Here is a 19,770-nt window from a genome sequence, read left to right as displayed (position 1 = left end):
GCTGCCATGCAGCGCCAGTCTCAAAGTACCAAAAAGCCTAAACGTAGCAGGTGCCCACTAAGTGCTGGGCACCTGGAGAACAATAAAACTGCGCCAGGGCCCTCACTGGCCCTTAGGCGCCAACTGCGCCACTGCTGGAGCCACACAGGCTCTGGGCATAGCACATGCCCCAGACGTTGGAGCCACAGAGGCTCTAAAGCAATGATGCCAACCGTTGGAGCCACACAGGCTCTTAAAACACTGATGCCCCCGTGAGCCTCATCGGACTCTAGCCCTCACACTCAGGGGCAGGAGGGGACGAGCACCGAAAATATGCCCCGAAGCCCCCCTCTCGAATATGGCCCTCTCTGGAGCCAAACGGGCTCTACACACCGTTGGGGCGGCCCGCTGCCATCCGGGGCCGCCCTGAAGCAGTGCCTCCAACCCGGCACCAACACGAAGAAATGCGGGCCCTCAAGAGCCCCTCGCGGGCTCTGTGCTCACGGTGGGGCGACCCACTGCCATTCGGGGCCGCCCTTCCTTGGTGCCTCGACCGGCACCACGAGAACCCCTCTGCTCCCTCACGGAGCAGCAGCATCACAGAGCCCCCCCCAGCCCTCTGGACTCACCGGGCTGTTCTCAGCGGGGGCTCTTCTCGGCAGGCCGTCCTCGCGCTCCTCCTTCTCTTCTCCCCGGGCCCGGCGGTGATCCTCTATCGGCACCCGGGCTGCGGGGGCGGGACTTCTGCTGGCGGCGGGGCAGCTCCGGTCTCCCTCTGCACATGGGAGACCGGCAACGACGACCTAGAGCTTCCCCCAGGCAGGGGGAAGCGGGAACAGCCCTCTCCCGGCCGCCATGCGTCTCGGCGCCCTCTTCCTCGTGCCCCCGGACTCGGGGGCCGACCAGCCAATCGCGTCGCGGCCCTCCGGTCGAGCCCCTTCAGTACCCGGGAGTCAGCCAATGACAGAGTGGCTCCCGGGACAGTCAGGCGATGACGATCCGCTACTTCGGCCAATCACGGCCCACCACGCGGATGACGCTGCGCCGCACGGGCCAATCCCGTCGCGGCCCCTTCGTAGTTTGTTTTTCTACAAGGCAGGTCGAGGTGGGCACTCGTAATTGATTAAATCCATGCAGGCAGGAATCTTCAGCGCGTCCAGCGCTATAAACGAGCAGGGAAAACGCTCCTCAGCGCTACAAATTCCAGAGAAGGCGCTCTCAAGCGCTTGGGGGAAATGAAGCACCCCAGAGCTCTGGACAGCAGGCAGAGCGCTCCCAGGCGCTCAGGGGGAAGCACAGCGCCTCCAGGCGCTAGAAATTAACTCCAGCGCTCTCCCCAGAAAAAGGCAGCTTCTCCATGCTGCCAAGGTCCCAGAGCTTCCCCAGGGGCAAAGCCAAGTCCCCCCTTCAGCCCAGGCAGGGCAGAAGGGTCCCCCAGGAGTCCAGGAATCCAGGCACCCAGGGGCTGGGCAGCGCCCACCCCGGGTAGATCCAAGTCAGCCACAAGAGCAAGAACAAGAACCACTTGGAAGGAGACTCATCCCCTTCTTATACCCAGAAATGCCTTTGAAGTACTTCGTGCAAGGGACCCTGAGTGCTGGAATCTTTCTGGTTTTCATCTTCCTGACAGCTTCAGGGCCAGAGGTGACAGTGAGCCGTCAGGATGGAGAGCCAGCAGGGTGGGCGGCAGGCACAGCCCGGCACCACCAGACGCTCTTTCCTCCCATCCCTGACAGCAGAGGGGCCTTTCATCCACGGCTGACTCAGACCCCCTCCTCTGGGGCCTTGCAGACCCTGCAGACCCTGTCCTACTCAAACCGGACAGTCCATCCACCAGCAGGTCCAGGCACTCCTGGGCAGACTCACCAGCCAATCACACGCCAGCACCAACTTACACAAATATACCAACTTCCAAAAGTAGTACTTCCAGACTAGGCACAGTCATGCTGCATACATCATTTTGCAGCATTCATTCTCACGAGTTTATACATACCAAACTCGACCCCTGCACTCCCCACCCAACAGGAACTACCACGGGCATACATATTCCCCATTCATTCCTATGGGAGGGCAGGTCACTCACCCTTCATACAGAGAGCTCCAGCACTTTACACTGTACCACAGTGAAAAAAGTGCGCAGAGGCCTAGAATCACCAACACCAGGTTCCAGAAACAGGCTAGGAAAAAGCAAAAAGTCTAGGGGTGAACCTGCCCAAAGGGCCGGGTCCAACAATTGGCCTGTGGTTTACCTCATTAATTAACACAGGCGTAAAACTTTGATTTGCTTTTCCAGGCGACCAAAGTTTTGTAAAGTGCTGTTTCAGGATAACATATACAACTAAGTATGCACAATACTTTTTTGGAAAACGTAGCATCAATAATTGTCTCGAAGTTAATCATTGCTGAGAAAAAGCATGAAAAATCCGTGAAATGCTACAGTAAACAATTTCATCAAGTGTTGAGTCTCTCTCTTTACTGTTTGCATCAAGATAATTAAGAAAACCTTTAAATGGTGCTGATGCTAGCATAGGAACACAAGCAATAAAAAAGCAGATACTACCGTGAGGTAAACGTATAAAAGTTAATTTATCCCTCACTTTGATTTTCACTCTTGGTCCTATGCTTCTTTCAGTCAGGTGTACTAGCCCATTTTGAGAGCAGTGGCATTTAATTACACTATTCGAGTCTCACAAAAAAATAATATCAAAAACAATATTCAGCTTGTTCTGTCATTTGGATGAGGCGGATATTACATACTGCTAGGGGGTTGTATTTAACATTTATCAGAATCGTCTGGAATTAGGAACGTTTTATGATAGTCAGAATGGAAAAAAGAATTTGGAATTTTAAATTATTGATATTGTTTTTCCGCGGGTGTGTATTTTGTTCTCTGTGTACCGAACAGAATATTTTTAGCTTAATTCACAGTTAAGATTGCTTTGCTTGGTGCCAGTACGTCTAGTAAATCGTCTCCAACTAAAATGTGAAATTAAAGCCCAATCTCAAATTGTATTACCAATATTAACTGATTAGAACGCACATTAAAAATTGCTCTTAACATTTATTGATGAGGCGTGTTTGAGCTGTCCTTCGTGCAATGTATTTGTATGAAATGTGTGACTCGATGTGATATATGTTCTGCTTTTGAAATACTAAACATACACTGCTAAGCAAAACAGCTGAATGGGGCTTGCCGACATTCACTCAAAAAGGAATGACTGTCAAGTATTAAAAGGCTTAAGTGGGTGATGATATTGTCGTATTGGCTCTTACTTGCTCCTAGTTGAGCAATGAAAAAAACATAATGTATTTTATTATTATTTATTTATTTTTCACACCACAGAAAAACATACTTGAGCAAAAAAACTATTTTAAGGATAATTCTCAGATGTACCCATTACACTAAGTATTCTCTCAAGCAAAGGAAAAAGCACATAGCAAATCAACAGTGTATAGAATAGGTAAAATCAGGAGGTACAGCCATGCAGACTGGTAGTAGGGAAAAATGATAGAAAAAGTGGTTCCAGAAGAGGTGTTAGGAGACGTATTGGCAAGTCAGTCATTTTTTGCAGCCCAGAGGAGAAAAGTAGCTTCTAAGGCAGAATAAGAGAGTTCTACACAGTAAGCCTATGTCCAAAAAATTACAGTGAAAGCACTTTGTATATTCAGGGATTTGGAGGTTAGAGACTGATGATCATTCACTTATCTACTTGAGACATTCAACCCTTGGGGTAGTTCTTTCTAACAAGGAGTACTAGACAGTCTGGTACATGAAGCAATCATTGTGGAACAGGGAGGCTCTAGCCTCTTCTGGATGTTGGTGTGCTCCATTTTAGAGGGGGAGCAGTGTTGATGAGAAGTCTTTGGTCAGCCTGGCTGTGGCATGCAAGCTAACTCTAAGCAAGGTCAGAGTGGGAACTAGGCGGGCTCCTAGGATTATATTTCTGTAGACAATATTGACTATCACTACAGCTTCGATCTCTGCTCAGAAATTTAAAAACAGGTATGTGATCTTCAATTTTGTTGACCAGATGGAAGTGACATTGACAGGCTAGGCAAATATGTTGGGCTAATGTGATACCATTGCCACTGGAAAAGTCACAGCAAGGGCAGTTTTGCTCTGTGTTGTCACAGTGAATTCCGAGCTGTTATTAAACATTTGATCGAGTTCATTTGCATGACAAATTGCATCATGCAACTTTCACTTTTAAGGAGTAATTTCGTAAGGTACTAAGTGTCTTGCAACTTTTAACTCCCGTCTTTGTGATGAGGAATGTAAACAACTACAGCTATTCAGCCATTCTAATGAATTAATGTAAAGTTTGAAGACCAAAGAAGAGAAATCCTAACCCTGAGATGAATCCACAGGGCATCTTGCAGCATTCATTACCTGCTGCTGCAGGCCTCGCACTGTTGGAGCATTCAATCTGCCCTTATGTGAAACCCAAATCATTTTTTTCTTTTCTGCACCTGAGCTTTGACATACACTGATGCCTTTATTCCTGCCTCAGCTCTCGAGTGAATCTGAAAATGGACTCAGGTCAAACTGGTAATATGACTTAGACCTGAAGGTGGTAACACATTTCCTGATCCACAATTTCATTACTGGCACAGACAAAACAGCCATGGTGCCTGAACTTTTATTGGTGTCGTACAGTTGGTAGTTATCAATAGTTTGATTTTTGCAGTTTTAGTGTGATACTCTTCGAAAAACTTCAGGCTGTGCCAATAGTAGTAGGAGCTGAACTGAGAGAACAAAGATAAACCATTTTATGAGCGCATATGTGGCTGAAGGCTGTTTAGTAGTCCTCATATCGCAGTAGATATAAAGAAAGAATGTAGCAAAATGGAACAGAGGGAAATATATTAACCATTGTTCATATATTGTTCTGAAGTCACAGAAAAAGTACACGGCGACCCTTTGGGGCTGCCTATATTGTAGATTCTGCAAACTGCAACTGCTCCATTAGAATCCAGTCTAATTGACACATTTCATTGAGTACCTATGATCCTAAAATGCATTCTTAGGTCTTTTTGAAAAGGTACAAATGTATCCCTGACAGTAAAATTATGGCATGAAACATTATATCCTTCTCAAAAGGCTGGATCAAAAAATAAAGAACCAATGATATAGGGTGCAGAATTTGAGCAAATCTTTTGGGCGCTGTGCATTTGACGACAGAAATTGAAGTTCTTGTCGTTGCTGGTCTATTAAAGCACACTACTCAAGGATGTCACTGGTACTTATTTATTATTTAACCTTTCAGTTCACTTGTTTGAAATTAAATTTGGATCTCTGTTAGGATTATAGCCTACTATATTCAATATAGATAGGGAGGCTCATGGAAAATAGTTATAGAGTCATCAGGTACTTTCGCCAATTCTCATTCTAAAGTATAATCAAAGCAAAGCCTGAACTTAAGCTCTGGATATCCTCAGCTCAGGCTGTGCTCCATTACAGGCAGCCCATCAGTTCAATACTTGGAGCAAGTATAAAATGTCTCCGTTTAGTGAACTAAGCTAAGTGGTATTTAATCAGACTAAAAGTTCAAGACTTTGCCTAAAATCTCACAAGAATATTAGGAAATATTTAAACATGTGATGTTTGTGCCTCAGCATTTGTAGAGCAAGCATGACTCTTCCACCTGTATTCCAAAGCAGGTGGTAAATGGGTTTTCAAAGGAAAGCCAGTTGTCCCAATTGACCCTTTAGCGGGACTTGTGTGATATTTCAATCTACTTCTGAGACAAGTAACATCATCAGCTGCACTTTGCATGATTCCAAACAATCACACTTGTATGTGAAGTCATCATTTGTTTGAAGAGAGTTGTTTGCAGTTTTATGTCTGCAGAGGAAATGCATGGCTATTGGTGTCTGCCTTTAAGCCTTTAATTCCTTGTAAATATATATATACACATATATATATATATACACATATATATATATATATATATATGTATATATATATATATATATATATATATATATATATATATATATATATATATATATATATATATATATATATATATATATATATATATATATATATTTTATATATATATATATATATTTTATATATATATATATATATATTTTGATGTAAGCCTGATCCACAAAGGTAAACTTACACTTTTGTGTAAGCAAACCTTCTGGCTGGCCTGAGACATGTTTAAAAGGGATACATAACAGGGTGGCACAATCAGTGCTGCAGGTCCCTTTAGTAGCATCTAATTTACACGCCTTGTGTACATATAGTACTACTTTACTAGGGACTTACAAGAAAATTAAATGTGTTCTTTCGGTGTAAGCCAATTCGAACATGTTGTAAGGGCTGAGCACATGCCCTTTCTCACACTTTAACACTGGTTAGCAGAGTCCTATGGCCAATAAAAATGAGATCAGCAAAAATGGAGGAGTAAGGCAAAAGGTTTTGGGGGATGACTACCCTAAGTCTGACAGGAATAACAGGGCCTTTGTAAATGTGGCGCAGTTTAGCTATCTCTCTTTCACACAATGCAGCACAGCAACGTCCCTTGCTATATTGCGTTGTGTGAAATGTTAGTAAAGTTGCTTTTGTGCCTATAGAGTCACTGTCAGCGTCAATGAAGGTGGAGTTAGCTTTATATGTTTGGGTATGTGAACAAATTTGAATATGTTGGAAGGTTGGACCTGATTTTAAGTTAGCCTAGTTTTGTTAATGTAGGAGAAATGGTAAAATACAACACTCAAAATAATAATGAAATCTGATGCTAGATAGACATATTAAAATCATATGTATATCACAAACAATGTCACAATCATGAGATTCAGTAGACACAACATGCTTTTTTCACACCTTTAGAGCTGTGTGGTAACATAAATGTGGCGTAATTGTAACACTGTATCTCTCTCGTAGCATATAATCACATTAAATGGGGTTCTTTGCATTTAAAGTGGATGTTGTTTTCTCGGCCCATCTATAAGCATTTCTCAGACTCTGAGATTTTGTTTATTTCCTTGTGTAAATTACTGAAGCAAAAATAAGCTTGCATTTGAGCCAGAAATGTCCTATATACCAGTGTTTAAAAATAAAGGTAAAAGGATTTTTTGAAGAGTGTTTTGCAAAAACGTCAGCGAAATTCCATGCATTTAAAAATGCATCTGTAGACAATGTAATGTGTTCATTAGCTGTAGGATTCTGCATATTTCACAAATGTGCCCTAAAAGGCAAAGGATGTCATTTTAATCTGTTACGACTCAGCACTACAGATGTAGAAAATAAACGCATATACGGATTGGGCATGGAAACAGTCAATAAAGGTGGAATGGAGGGACATCTTTTCAGTGTAAGGTTCTGTATGGGATTGTAATTTAGAAAGTGCTTGTCGAGTGGTTGCAGGCTAGAGCAGCAGTACCTCGGACACCAGGTTTAAATCTCGTTCTGGCCATTTACTGTCAAGCCCCAATCACATTGCTGAACCTTCCATGTGTTTATCTCTCCATTCCGCAGCTTTATTGCACGCGCCAAGTGGTTTCCGCGGCAGATAATGCATCGCTCAGCATTTTGGGTAGTGTCTTTAGGAGTAACTACTGCATTGCATACAAAGAACATTCCAGTTTCTCCATGCATTGCCTTGTTTTGGCATTTTGGTAAATTATTCTCAGCAAAAATCAATATAGTAAAAGATTAGTTAAAACTTGACAGTTCAAATTTCCCTTATATGTCCCATATATAATACAGGGAAGGAGAGCAAAGGATTGATGAGCTATGGAAAACCTTTCATTTATTTCTAGAAAATTACTTATATGTCGAGTTGGGAATAGCGCATTATTTAAATGATTAAAAAAATAGTTCATTGGCACCACATGACGTAATAAAGCTGGTTTTTATATTTGCGTTAACAGGGTTATGCTCCCCTTTAAACAAAATTAAAAACGTATTATTGCATTTGCTTCTTGCCAAATTTAGCGCATGTGCATATGAGTGCACAAAAGGCAAGTACAGAGCCATAATGGCGTGTGCATAGGGGGATCCCATATTCTACAGAAATCCTGACCCACAAAGGCGGCCGTCAAGGCCTGAAGTGCAGGGTGCTCATGTGAGATAACGACAACGCACCATGCTATCGACTGAGAATTCAACTTAGTGATTCCTCAGAATACCTAGGGCCTCATTTATGAGGCTGTGCGTCACTTTTACGTCGCCGGTGCGTCACTTTTTGTGACGCACCAGTGGCGTAGAAAATGCACCTTGTTGCGCCATATTTACAAAGTGACGCATCTAGGTAGATGTGTCACTTTGTAAACCCCTCTGCGCCACATATGGCTGAGATACCCGCCACCCCCTCTCAACACAATCCCCAAGAATGGGAATCCGGAAACGTTTCTGAACTTTTGGAAGGCGGGAGGGAGTTACCCTCCCGGCCGTATTTATTAAAATATGAAACAAAATTAAAACATTAAAATAACAGTTTCATATCATGTACAATTTCATTTCCACATTCGATGTTTTGGCTGACCTTAACACATCTCTAATACAAAGGTTCTCCTAGCCGATACTAACATCCTACCAATGCATTTTAGACTGAAATTGTACATCCTATCGTTTAAGGGCCAACGGCAAGGTCGTAACCGGTGTCAGATCCCTAACCAGAACTCCGCCCTCACTTGTGAGGGGCACCCGCACAGAGGACTGCACCTCATGTGCACATACCAATTTCCCTTTTCTTGACGGGGGCCCCATTAACTCGACGCCATCTTATTGGTCGTCCGAGGACTCGTGTGAGGTGTCTAGAAAGTAGCGTAGACCCCCCTCCCCACCCCACACAACTTACCACATCTGCCGTCGCAGATGTCCTGGCCCCGGGAAATTCCCAGGAGGGGCCCGTAGCCCCTCCTATCCCGGAAGGGGCCTTGACCGCCTTCCCTTTCCTTTCGGCGTCCCCTCCTTAGAAGGGACCGCCTCCCCATTGAGGGGCCAATGGCCACCTCCCCCCGGGCGCTCCCATCCGTAATGGGTGACGCCCCCCCCATAGGGATCTTCCAATTACTGCTCACCGATCATGACCTTACCGCCCGACCAAACAATAAATACGACAAACTAAACTAGAGAGACTAAAGAACAAGGACAAAATCATTCCAATTATGAACTGCTAAACATTACTAACCAACTTAGGTGCAAATACTTTATTCGATAACAGTTTAAACGAAATATCACTTTATTGCATACTGAATCATAACTTTACTCAGGACGACCTGTAAGAAAAGAATTATCACGTCATATAACTTTATTTAAAAAAAACAACTTGCTGTCCTCAGGGGCTGGTGGGTGGGTCCAAATTGGTTCTTCGTTCCGTCTCGAGCTCACGTGCAGCGGGGAGGTGCAGCTTCAGAGCACAGGAACAAGAGGATGCTTCCATGGCTCGTCGCTCCTCTTATCCTTCTTCGGGCGGGCGTAAACCCGCCTCTGCCCGCCTCCGGCGGCGTGGCTGGCGGCTTCAGTGTCTAGGACAACCCACTCTTGGGCGGGAAAAAGCGCGCCCCGGCTACGCCGCTTTGGGCATACCAGCCGAGACTCGCCTCCCGCCCAAGATGGCTTCCCGGGGGGATCGGGGTACTCCACCATACGTTCGGGGGGACCGAGTGGTCGCCCCTTTCCATATGGCTGAGATACCCGCCACCCCCTCTCAACACAATCCCCAAGAATGGGAATCCGGAAACGTTTCTGAACTTTTGGAAGGCGGGAGGGAGTTACCCTCCCGGCCGTATTTATTAAAATATGAAACAAAATTAAAACATTAAAATAACAGTTTCATATCATGTACAATTTCATTTCCACATTCGATGTTTTGGCTGACCTTAACACATCTCTAATACAAAGGTTCTCCTAGCCGATACTAACATCCTACCAATGCATTTTAGACTGAAATTGTACATCCTAACGTTTAAGGGCCAACGGCAAGGTCGTAACCGGTGTCAGATCCCTAACCAGAACTCCGCCCTCACTTGTGAGGGGCACCCGCACAGAGGACTGCACCTCATGTGCACATACCAATTTCCCTTTTCTTGACGGGGGCCCCATTAACTCGACGCCATTTTATTGGTCGTCCGAGGACTCGTGTGAGGTGTCTAGAAGGTAGCGTAGACCCCCCTCCCCACCCCCCACAAATCTTACCACATCTGCCGTCGCAGATGTCCTCGCCCCGGGAAATTCCCAGGAGGGGCCCGTAGCCCCTCCTATCCCGGAAGGGGCCTTGACCGCCTTCCCTTTCCTTTCGGCGTCCCCTCCTCAGAAGGGACCGCCTCCCCATTGAGGGGCCAATGGCCACCTCCCCCCGGGCGCTCCCATCCGTAATGGGTGACGCCCCCCCATAGGGATCTTCCAATTACTGCTCACCGATCATGACCTTACCGCCACAGGCCGGATAGTTGACCGGCTATCCGGACCCCCCACAAAAACTCCTACCTAAAGGTCATGCTGTAAACCCTTTAGCCAAGCTACGAAGTCTCCTATGAGCAAAGCATTCCCCACCCGGGACAAATGGACCCCATCCTCTAGATACATACTGTCCCCCCTGATACAACCATGAGGAATCGAATGTAATGCATTTGTACGAAACAGTCTAGCCAACTTGTTATTTACCTTCTTCACTGAATGATTTATAGCAGACCCAGAATTCGCCCCCCGCCACACCTTTCGTGGAATCATATGGGACCATGCAATCGTGCACCCTGGAACTCTTCTCGCCAACCAACTTACTGTGGATAATATCGCCTCGAGAAGTAGTCGTCTACCAGTGGTCACCAAATCATTGCCCCCGAGATGCACTATGATTATAGATGGCGGTGACCTTGTCCGCCCTAACAAACCCTCAACAAAAGGTTGAACTGGTCAATACAGAGCCCGCCCCTTCCGTAGAAGGTCACCCTGTACCCGTATTCCCCAGCCATGTGAATCATGTCACCTGCTTTGAATACGTCCGCGGCACGCCTCACGTATGAGTGGCCCACGACCCACACCACTTTTCCCTCAGCCGGTGATCTTTGACCGCTGGTTCCCAGGTGTCGGGTCGACTGCACAGTCCGCCCCGCCTCGTAAGCTTGCGAAACTGTAAACCAAACAAAAACAAGAAGCGTGAGTACATGATTAGCTTCACAACATGTGCAACCGCACATACCTTTTGTAACAATTCGAGGACCAACGCCCCAGTTGTTTCACTTTTTCCACACTCAGACCCCTGGCTGTTGCCTCTGTAGCAGCCCCTATCCGGAAGGAGTGGGTCCCAAACTCGCCCGGGTTCAAGCCCGCGGCAGAGATTGCCATTGCAAGCACCCGCTGGAACTGAAACCTCGTCAGTGGGGTGGCATCCGTGTGTCTCAACAAGGTCCCCCCCCATGATGCCTCCCTCTGCGCCAAATATTCCTCAACGCACACCACGGGGCACATGGGAGATCCGGGAATCCGCTGGACTACTACACTGTCCCCGATCGCACCCTGATCGGTCTTGGACCTGGCAAACGAGACAATCACAGTGTCCCCCTTAACTAGAACATGCTCTCGGCACAGTCCCCCTCCTGTATCCTGCTTGTTTCTTGCCACCAGTTCGCTTACCCGCATAGCCCCATGGAATGCTAATGCAAAAGCGGCCCGGAATAACACAGTTTCAAACTGGGATGAACAAGTCGCAGGGAGAACGGAAAATAACAGAGCCAACCTCTCCAGACCTATCGGGTGCCTTTCATCTACTCTGCGACCCTCAAGGCGTTGCCACCCACGCAGCGCTTTCTGTACTATGAAAGATGCAGTAGGGTCCTGGATCCCATGAGCCCGTGCCATAAAGGAAATGGCGGCCCGATGCCTCTGGGCCGTGGCTACCGATTTGCCTGCCTGATGTAAAGACAGCAAAAACCTTACAACATATTCTTCCTGGCCCCAAAGCTCTCCCTCAGCCGAACCCAAAAAGGACTGATAAGAACGGAACGCCCTTCATATGCCTTCCTCGTCCTGGGTGCTAAACTCTCTCCCACGAGGTTTTGTAGTTCGGGGCACCGAGAGACCAGAGAGCTTCGGGGAATGGTGCCGACACCGGGTCCGCTGTGGGCAGAAAACCCCAGAAGGCCTGCATACGGAAACAAGAAAGCGCATCAGCCGCCTGATTCAGTACTCCTGGCACATGTCTCGCCCTGAAAAGTACATTCAATTGCATACATAGTAACACAATTTCCTTAAGTAATCTCAGAATCCATTTGCATCGAGCTGCCTGACTATTGATACACTCCACCACGGTCATGTTATCCGACCAGAACACCACAGAGTGATCCCGAAACCCCTCAGGCCATGTTCGTAGGGCCACCAGAATAGGGTACAGTTCGAGAAACGCAATGTTGCTCGTCAGCCCACACTCGTGCCACCATGACGGCCATTTTTGGGCCGACCAGTGAGTACCGAATATGGCGCCAAAGCCTATACTCCCCGCCGAATCTGTCCACAGCCCCAACTCCTCCGAGGACACAGCCGGCTTGTTCCAGACCACCCGACCATTAAAATCCGCCAGAAATGCCAACCAAATGCGCATGTCCTGGCGAATCTCGGCCGAGAGCCTCGTGCGATGGTGCCCTTCTTTGAGGCCGACCATGGCTTGAGCAATCGAGCGGGAGAAAGGACGGCCATCTGCGCTACTCTAAGGGCAAAATTCAACTGACCCACAATTTGCTGCAATTGATGCAAGTTCACCTTAGTTTCCTTCATACACGTTTCAAGTGAGGCCCTGAATTTCATCACATTTTCTTTGGGCAACCGGAAACAACCCTCTTCGGAATCGAGTTCAATTCCAAGAAACTCGAGCGAGGTTGATGGCCCCACTGTCTTACCTGGCGCCAATGGCACACCAAACTGACTCATTAGACCACAAAATTCTTTTAAAGCCTGTGCACATTCAGTGTCCCCGGCTGCCCCCAGGATCAGAAAATCGTCAAGATAATGCATGACATGCTGAAACCCCGTCATTCTTGTGAATGCCCATTGCAAAAAACAACTGAATTTCTCAAAATAAGCACAAGATATGGAGCATCCCATTGGCATACATTTATCCATGTAATAACGTCCCTGAAACATAAAACCAAGGAGACGCTGATCGTCTGGGTGTACCGGGAGCAACCGGAACGCTGACTCGATATCTGATTTGGCCATCAGCGCTCCGGGCCCCAGGCGATTCAACATGGCGACGGCATCATCGAAAGATGCGTACCGCACCGAACACACTTCCGGGTCTATCGCATCGTTCACTGAAAGACCTCTTGGAGCTGACAAGTTATGTATCAATCTAAACTCACCCGGGTCCTTCTTAGGGACCACACCCAAGGGTGAACAAACAAAATTAGCAACTGGTGGCATGTCGAATGGTCCGGCCACCCGACCCCGGGTCACCTCCTTCCCAATCTTTGCTTGTACCACCGCCGTATTCTGCAGGACCGACAGTTGGTTCCTACATTGTATTTTACCCTGAAAATTCCCCACTGGGATGCGGAAACCATACGAAAACCCGTCTCGCAACACCCCAGCGGAGACATGATCCGGGTATTCATTGAGCCAAGGAATCATTGCCATGGTATCAACCGGGGTAGGTAAAGGCGCCCCTCGGACTATTTCAGACCTGTTTGGCGCTTCCCCTACCTCCGTTATCACCCGTTTTGGCTCTGCACATGGTCTCATGATGAGAGGACTGCCCACACCCCCCACAGTCGTGCCTAAACTTGCATGACCCCTGGGGCCTTGTACATTTTCCCCTGTTAAAATTCCAGCAGATCCCTTTTTTACCTGTGTTGCCACTCGACCTTGAGTGATGCTCGTTACTTGCACCTGCCCGAAAGGGCGTCCCAGATGAATGGCGGGAAAACTCTCCCCCGCTTCCCCCCAACAATGGTGCCTTTAACATACCTGTTTTCTCCATCTTTTGCCAAGAAATGGAGGCGTAACAATCCCACGTCAGAGATGTGTCGAACTCCTTAGCCTTCCTAAAAATATTATCGTAACAAAACCACTGATTGCCCTCATATGACTGAGAGTACTCAAAAATACGTGTCTGGTACACGGGTAACTCGGCCAACATCTCCGGCCTTCGTTCCCCCATAATTGAAGTAAAAATGCCAAATGCTCTGCCCCAATTGCCTATGTTTTCGTCGACCTTAAAAGCGGCCATCTTGGCGCGCCAAACACTCGGGTGCATAAACTCTTTTTGACCTTTCACGTGCTCGATCTCATAGTGATCAGTTAGCAAAGAGAACATGTTCACATATTTCTCACCCCATATCCTCTCCTTTATTTCAATCGGGATATGCTGAGCCACTTTCTCCCTTCTCGAGGGTACAGACCCCTCCCCCGCAATCGGCAGTCGCTGCTTACCTGAACTAGAGGCTGTAACCGTAGTCGCTGGCGAAATCGTGCCTGCTGCGGTTTCACCCACTGGAGCCTGCGGGGGAACAAAAGAACATGGTGCCTTTGCAGCCTCCTTTGATTGCCGCAACTGCTTCATTACTGCCCTGGTGTCATCTGCCGTGGTGCCCTCACTATCTTTTCCCAACCACGCTGCCAGCTGTGCGGCCAACTCGGGAGGCATATCCTCCCCGTTTGACTCCTCCGTCGGTGTTTCGGGGAGCGCCGGCGGCGCCTCGGGAACCGGGGCCTCTCCCCCATTTGCCCCCCTCTTGGACCTCTTGCCTCTCCCGCTAGGGACTACTCCGGGCAATGCTGGTCCGACGACTCGCTTAGGGCCCCCTACACCGTTCGTTGCCGCCATCTGTTTCTTCATCTCAGCCATGTCCTTCACGAGCATGCGGAGCATCTGATCGGTACCGACCCGCTTTCCGACCTTCTTGCCCGGCATTTCTCGAACGATGATCTCTGAAAGAAAAAGGACAAAATTACAACGCTCCAAATTGGCTCTTCGTTCCGTCTCGAGCTCACGTGCAGCGGGGAGGTGCAGCTTCAGAGCACAGGAACAAGAGGATGCTTCCATGGCTCGTCGCTCCTCTTATCCTTCTTCGGGCGGGCGTAAACCCGCCTCCGCCCGCCTCCGGGGGCGTGGCTGGCGGCTTCAGTGTCTAGGACAACCCACTCTTGGGCGGGAAAAAGCGCGCCCCGGCTACGCCGCTTTGGGCATACCAGCCGAGACTCGCCTCCCGCTCAAGATGGCTTCCCGGGGGGATCGGGGTACTCCACCATACGTTCGGGGGGACCGAGTGGTCGCCCCTTTCCATTATACCTGCGCTAGGTATAATGTATGCAAGGGGGGCGTATTGACGCAAGGAAGGGTCGTAGAAGTGACGCAGTGAAATTTATAAGATTTCACTGCGTCACTTTTAGGACGCCGTTGCGTCAAAATCTTGCGCCTGCCTCACAGCAGGCGTAAGACTGACGCAGGCCCTTTCACATGGGGCTTGCCCCATGTGAAAGGACGCATTGCTGGAGTTGGGTCACTTTTGTGACACACTCCAGCAATGCGCCACTTTTGCGCTTACAGATATACGTCAGAAATACTGACGTATCTGTAACTCCTTGCAACATGATGCGTCATACATCAAATATGACGCATCAGGAATGTCGCAAGGAGTGAGCACTGAGAAGTGACGCATCGCTGCTTTCACGCAGCGATGCGTCATTTCTCATAAATGAGGCCCAAAGAGCTTTGCAAAATTCCTCGAGGCGATCTTGAGGGACATCCTAAATGTCTACCATATGTTCTGGGAATACATGTATTGCTCTAATTTAGGGACGGCTCTCCATATGCACATAGTTTAATGCTGCCTGTATGCCCAGGCAGCAGGTATTCTATCATTTGCGTGGGGCCACAACCCCCCGCAAATGAAGCACCACCTAATTTTTTGGACTTGCCTGCACCACCTACTGCATGCTGCAGAAAGAGCCTTATGGGGATTGGGACTACACCAGTGGAGGTCATGCACATGTAATCATGCTGAAATTGATGCAATGCAGCGCACACGGCAATAGGCATTTGTGCATGTAAAGCTCAAGAACAAATGGTGTCATATATCATGAGGAGAGAAACAAACAATCCGCAATTTACCAGCATGCCAGGGATTTGCACATGATGAGATGTAAACTTGTAGGTTAGAATTCTAGATGAAGTGAAGAATGTTTGTCCTCAAGGGCTAGATCCATGCCAGATTTCAAGAATAACACTGAACGACATAAAAGATTAATATTTATCCCAGGTGGACATCCTGTAAATCTGCAACAGGTGCAAATCTCGTGGAGCTCCTGAAATATGATAAGGTATCTCAGAAATTACCATAAGATAATATAACATTATTTGACTTTAGTAACAGTTTTCCTGTGCTATGATCTTTCTTAACCTATTTTCAAAATCACTAAGGGGCATATTATCAAGAACAGCGTTAAAATTATCGCTGCTTTAGCGGCAGGAAACTGCCGCTAAAGCGGAGATAATAGGCTTGATAATATGTCCTTGTGAATTCCCATAGCAGCCCAGGTACTGTTGTGAACCTGGGCTGCTAAGGGAATTCACGAGGGCATATCATCAAGCCCATTATCGCCGCTTTAGCGGCAGTTTCCTGCCGCTAAAGCGGCGATAATTATATCCCCGTTCTTGATAGTATGCCCCTAAGTTAGCCATGAACTATGATAAACCTGAACAAGTAAAAACTTACAATTTTCTGCTGACCAGTTTTGGAGTCCTGACCAACGCGTTTGTTTAAACTTTTTTGAGGTCAAAGTGGCTGTTCCTTGTTAATGCTTTACAAGTAAAATGTCGTTTAAAATCTTCTTAAATTTCCAATTTTTATAAGACTTTTGTTAGGCCTGAGAAAAATATCTATTGCGCGTGTGCAATCTTGCGCAAATCATTATTATTGTTTTTCTTGTATTTCACATAATTTTTGTTTTCTCTTGCTTATACAATTTTGACACGCAGGAAAGAGCTCACGAGAATTGTGAAACTGAACATGGGCTGCAGCACATGTCCAGTTTACAATTTAGCATACAGTTGATCAGGATACTTCATGTAGTGCACGTATTTTTCACGAAAATTGGATGTTTTAGGCATAGAAAAGAATTTACAATTCATCTCTTGTGTCAAATTCGATTGGCCAGTTAGAGTAAATTCGTCTTGCTCATGGCCCTCAGTCCTATATTCAATTTACCCTAAGGCCTATATATGTAAATACCTCTAGCAAATAATTCAAAGCATATTAATAAGGATCTTAGACAACAGCAGTAACTAGACAGTGTTTGACAATAATCAGGTCGATGTCGATAAAAGGGTTTTCATTTCATTTTTAACAATTTTTGCTTGTAAAGTTTTAATGGTATGTGAATATTAAATTACTTTCCCTCTAAGGAGTCCCTGTGACTGCGAATGCATTCACAAACCAGAGCATACGTGCCTGCCTTCCCATTCTTAGAAAAATTACCAATTATGCCTTATATCCTTGGATGTCATTCTGACGGCTACTGTATCTAATTAAAACATTTAATTGTAGCCGTGTAAAATCTCCATGGCTTTCTGACTTTATTAGATGGGAATTTGTCGCTTTTGAATGGGCTGAATTTTCAGATTGCTGAGGCAATGGATAATGCAGCGTTTCTCTCCTGATGGCTTCATGTTTCTTTAAGAGTTAGCACTCAGTGGATTTCCCACAACAAGCTGTCAATCATTTTGAAAGGCAAGGTTGAGAGCACTAGATGTTTGGTACTTGGTTGATTACCTCAGATGCTTTTATCCCATTTGGAGGCAAACAACTGACTTGTGGTTACCAGGAAGTGAGAACAGGAGGAGAGATGGAGGGGAACACACAGTGCGTGGGATGCATTTTGTAGGCATCTGAGAAAGACCACAGCATTAATTTTTTAAAGCAATGACATGAACAGATTGATACTGTGCAGCTTCCTACCCACTATACATAATGTAGGCCGGCTACGTGGTGGTAGAAATGCAGTCTCTATCTTTTCATACGTACTGCATTATTTTAATTTATTTTTATCTGTGCCTGATGGCTCGACTTCAAAACATGTGAGAGATACATGGAGGTAATAACTTTTGGAAACCATAGATCTATAGTACATTGAGTCACATATGGTATTGGTTGTGTGAGCTTCATACATTCTTGTAATGTGAAGTAATATTCAGTGGCACAACATATGTGAACAAAATGCGACATAATGTGTTCAGTATTAGGGCACCAAATCACACAACGTTCATAGTTACACACTTTTGTTGACCTACTTTTAGGATATTGTCCTCAAGATAAGCTAGAGAAGAACACAACTATTAAGAATGTAATATAGGCCTTTTTTAGCATGATAACCTAAATAGTGCAGCCAGTGTCCGTTTTCTGATAACATCTATTTGACAAGTGTTGAGCCTATTTGAGCATACACGTTGCTTTTCAGTGTGAAGTATTCCTGTTGTGTGTTTGCATGAGCAAGAACCTTTGCATACATGAAGAAGGCACTTTCTCTTGGAAAGGATCCTCTTATCTTCCAGACAGTCGGTCATATGCTACGTGCTGTTTCCTCATAAACTGCACATTCTTCTCACCTTATAAGGTTCACCTGACTCAGGAGTGCTGCATTAAGTATTTCCAAGTTAATGAGCACTCCTTACCCAAGTGTATTGGGTAGTTACCCAAGTATATTGAATATTGAAACATGTATTTAATACTTAGACGAACCCTAAACATGTTGCATGATCACAGGGAGGAACAGAACTCCTTGTGGATCATCAGATAGTTGTTTACGTAGTGCATTGTTCGAATTTATGAGTGCAAGTTCTAAAATAGAAACACACCTATCTCCAGATACCCAGAGATGGACTACTTGTGGGTGGGCTACACAATGCAATCCACCAATGGATGAGTGTCTGTTTTGTATTGGAAATACACCTACCACTAATTGTATTTCGTGGACCACCACAGGGTAATTTACATAGCGTATTGCACTAATGTATAATTGATGTTCTATGATGTAAATAGTTTGAAATTGGGTTTCTGGTTGGCAGATGTATGTACACTATCCAAGCAGGAACCAAAATCCTCATCAGGGTAAGTCAGTGGCCCACAATAAATTTGCCAATGCTCAAGCTCTGGTAGCTTTGCACAGAGCTGTCAGGCTTAATTTAAGTATGTGTAAAGTATTTGTGCGTGCAACACTTCAGACAGTAATACAGTGAAAACACTGCAAAATGACTCCACATCGGTTTAGAAAAATATCTTATATTTTTACGAGCAAACCCAAAACAACAAAAAAATCATGGCCAGAGCTATCTGGTTAAGGTAGACCGGGGTAAATCCTAAAGTTATGACCGACCATGAGGGAGCGTGGGCCAGATACAGGGACCAGCAGTTACCCACTTAATAATGCCTTAGAAGTGTTGTCAATGGAGTTGTGATACGGGAAACAAGGGAGAGATGCGTTGTCGTCAAACAGCTGGGTTTAAGGCAAAGCTTTAGCGTTGAGCCGCACAAAGTTTGAGATGCGTCAGAAACTGGGAATGATGTGCTGCGCAGCCGGTGATGTGATGTCCGGGGTTCATGCAGGAGTTGGTGTCAATGGAGATGCGCCGGTTCTGACCTGCGCAATGAAGTTGATGCGTGAATTCTGAAATTGCAGCAATTTATATGCACTTCCAATGGCCTAGGACCGGATTGGCACCACTTGGCAGGGCAAGACTTGCAGCAAGTAAAGTCCAACTGATGTTGCAGGTTGATGAGAAGTCTTTGATGACCCTGAGACTTTGAAGAGGGGGCAGGTCAGCATGCCCTTGGAGTCACTCT

General features: G+C 46.2%; 1 protein-coding gene across 1 annotated transcript in view; it reads left to right on the top strand.

Moving 5' to 3' along the window:
* Nucleotides 1–19,770, top strand: part of CDH8 (cadherin 8) — an 812,369-nt gene that overhangs the window by 597,856 nt on the left and 194,743 nt on the right. The gene's annotated exons all lie outside the window — the stretch shown is intronic.

This window comes from Lissotriton vulgaris, chromosome 12 (genome assembly GCF_964263255.1).
Source record: "Lissotriton vulgaris chromosome 12, aLisVul1.2, whole genome shotgun sequence".
In the NCBI taxonomy this organism is placed as follows: domain Eukaryota; kingdom Metazoa; phylum Chordata; class Amphibia; order Caudata; family Salamandridae; genus Lissotriton; species Lissotriton vulgaris.
This window is presented reverse-complemented; position numbering and strand designations above follow the sequence as displayed.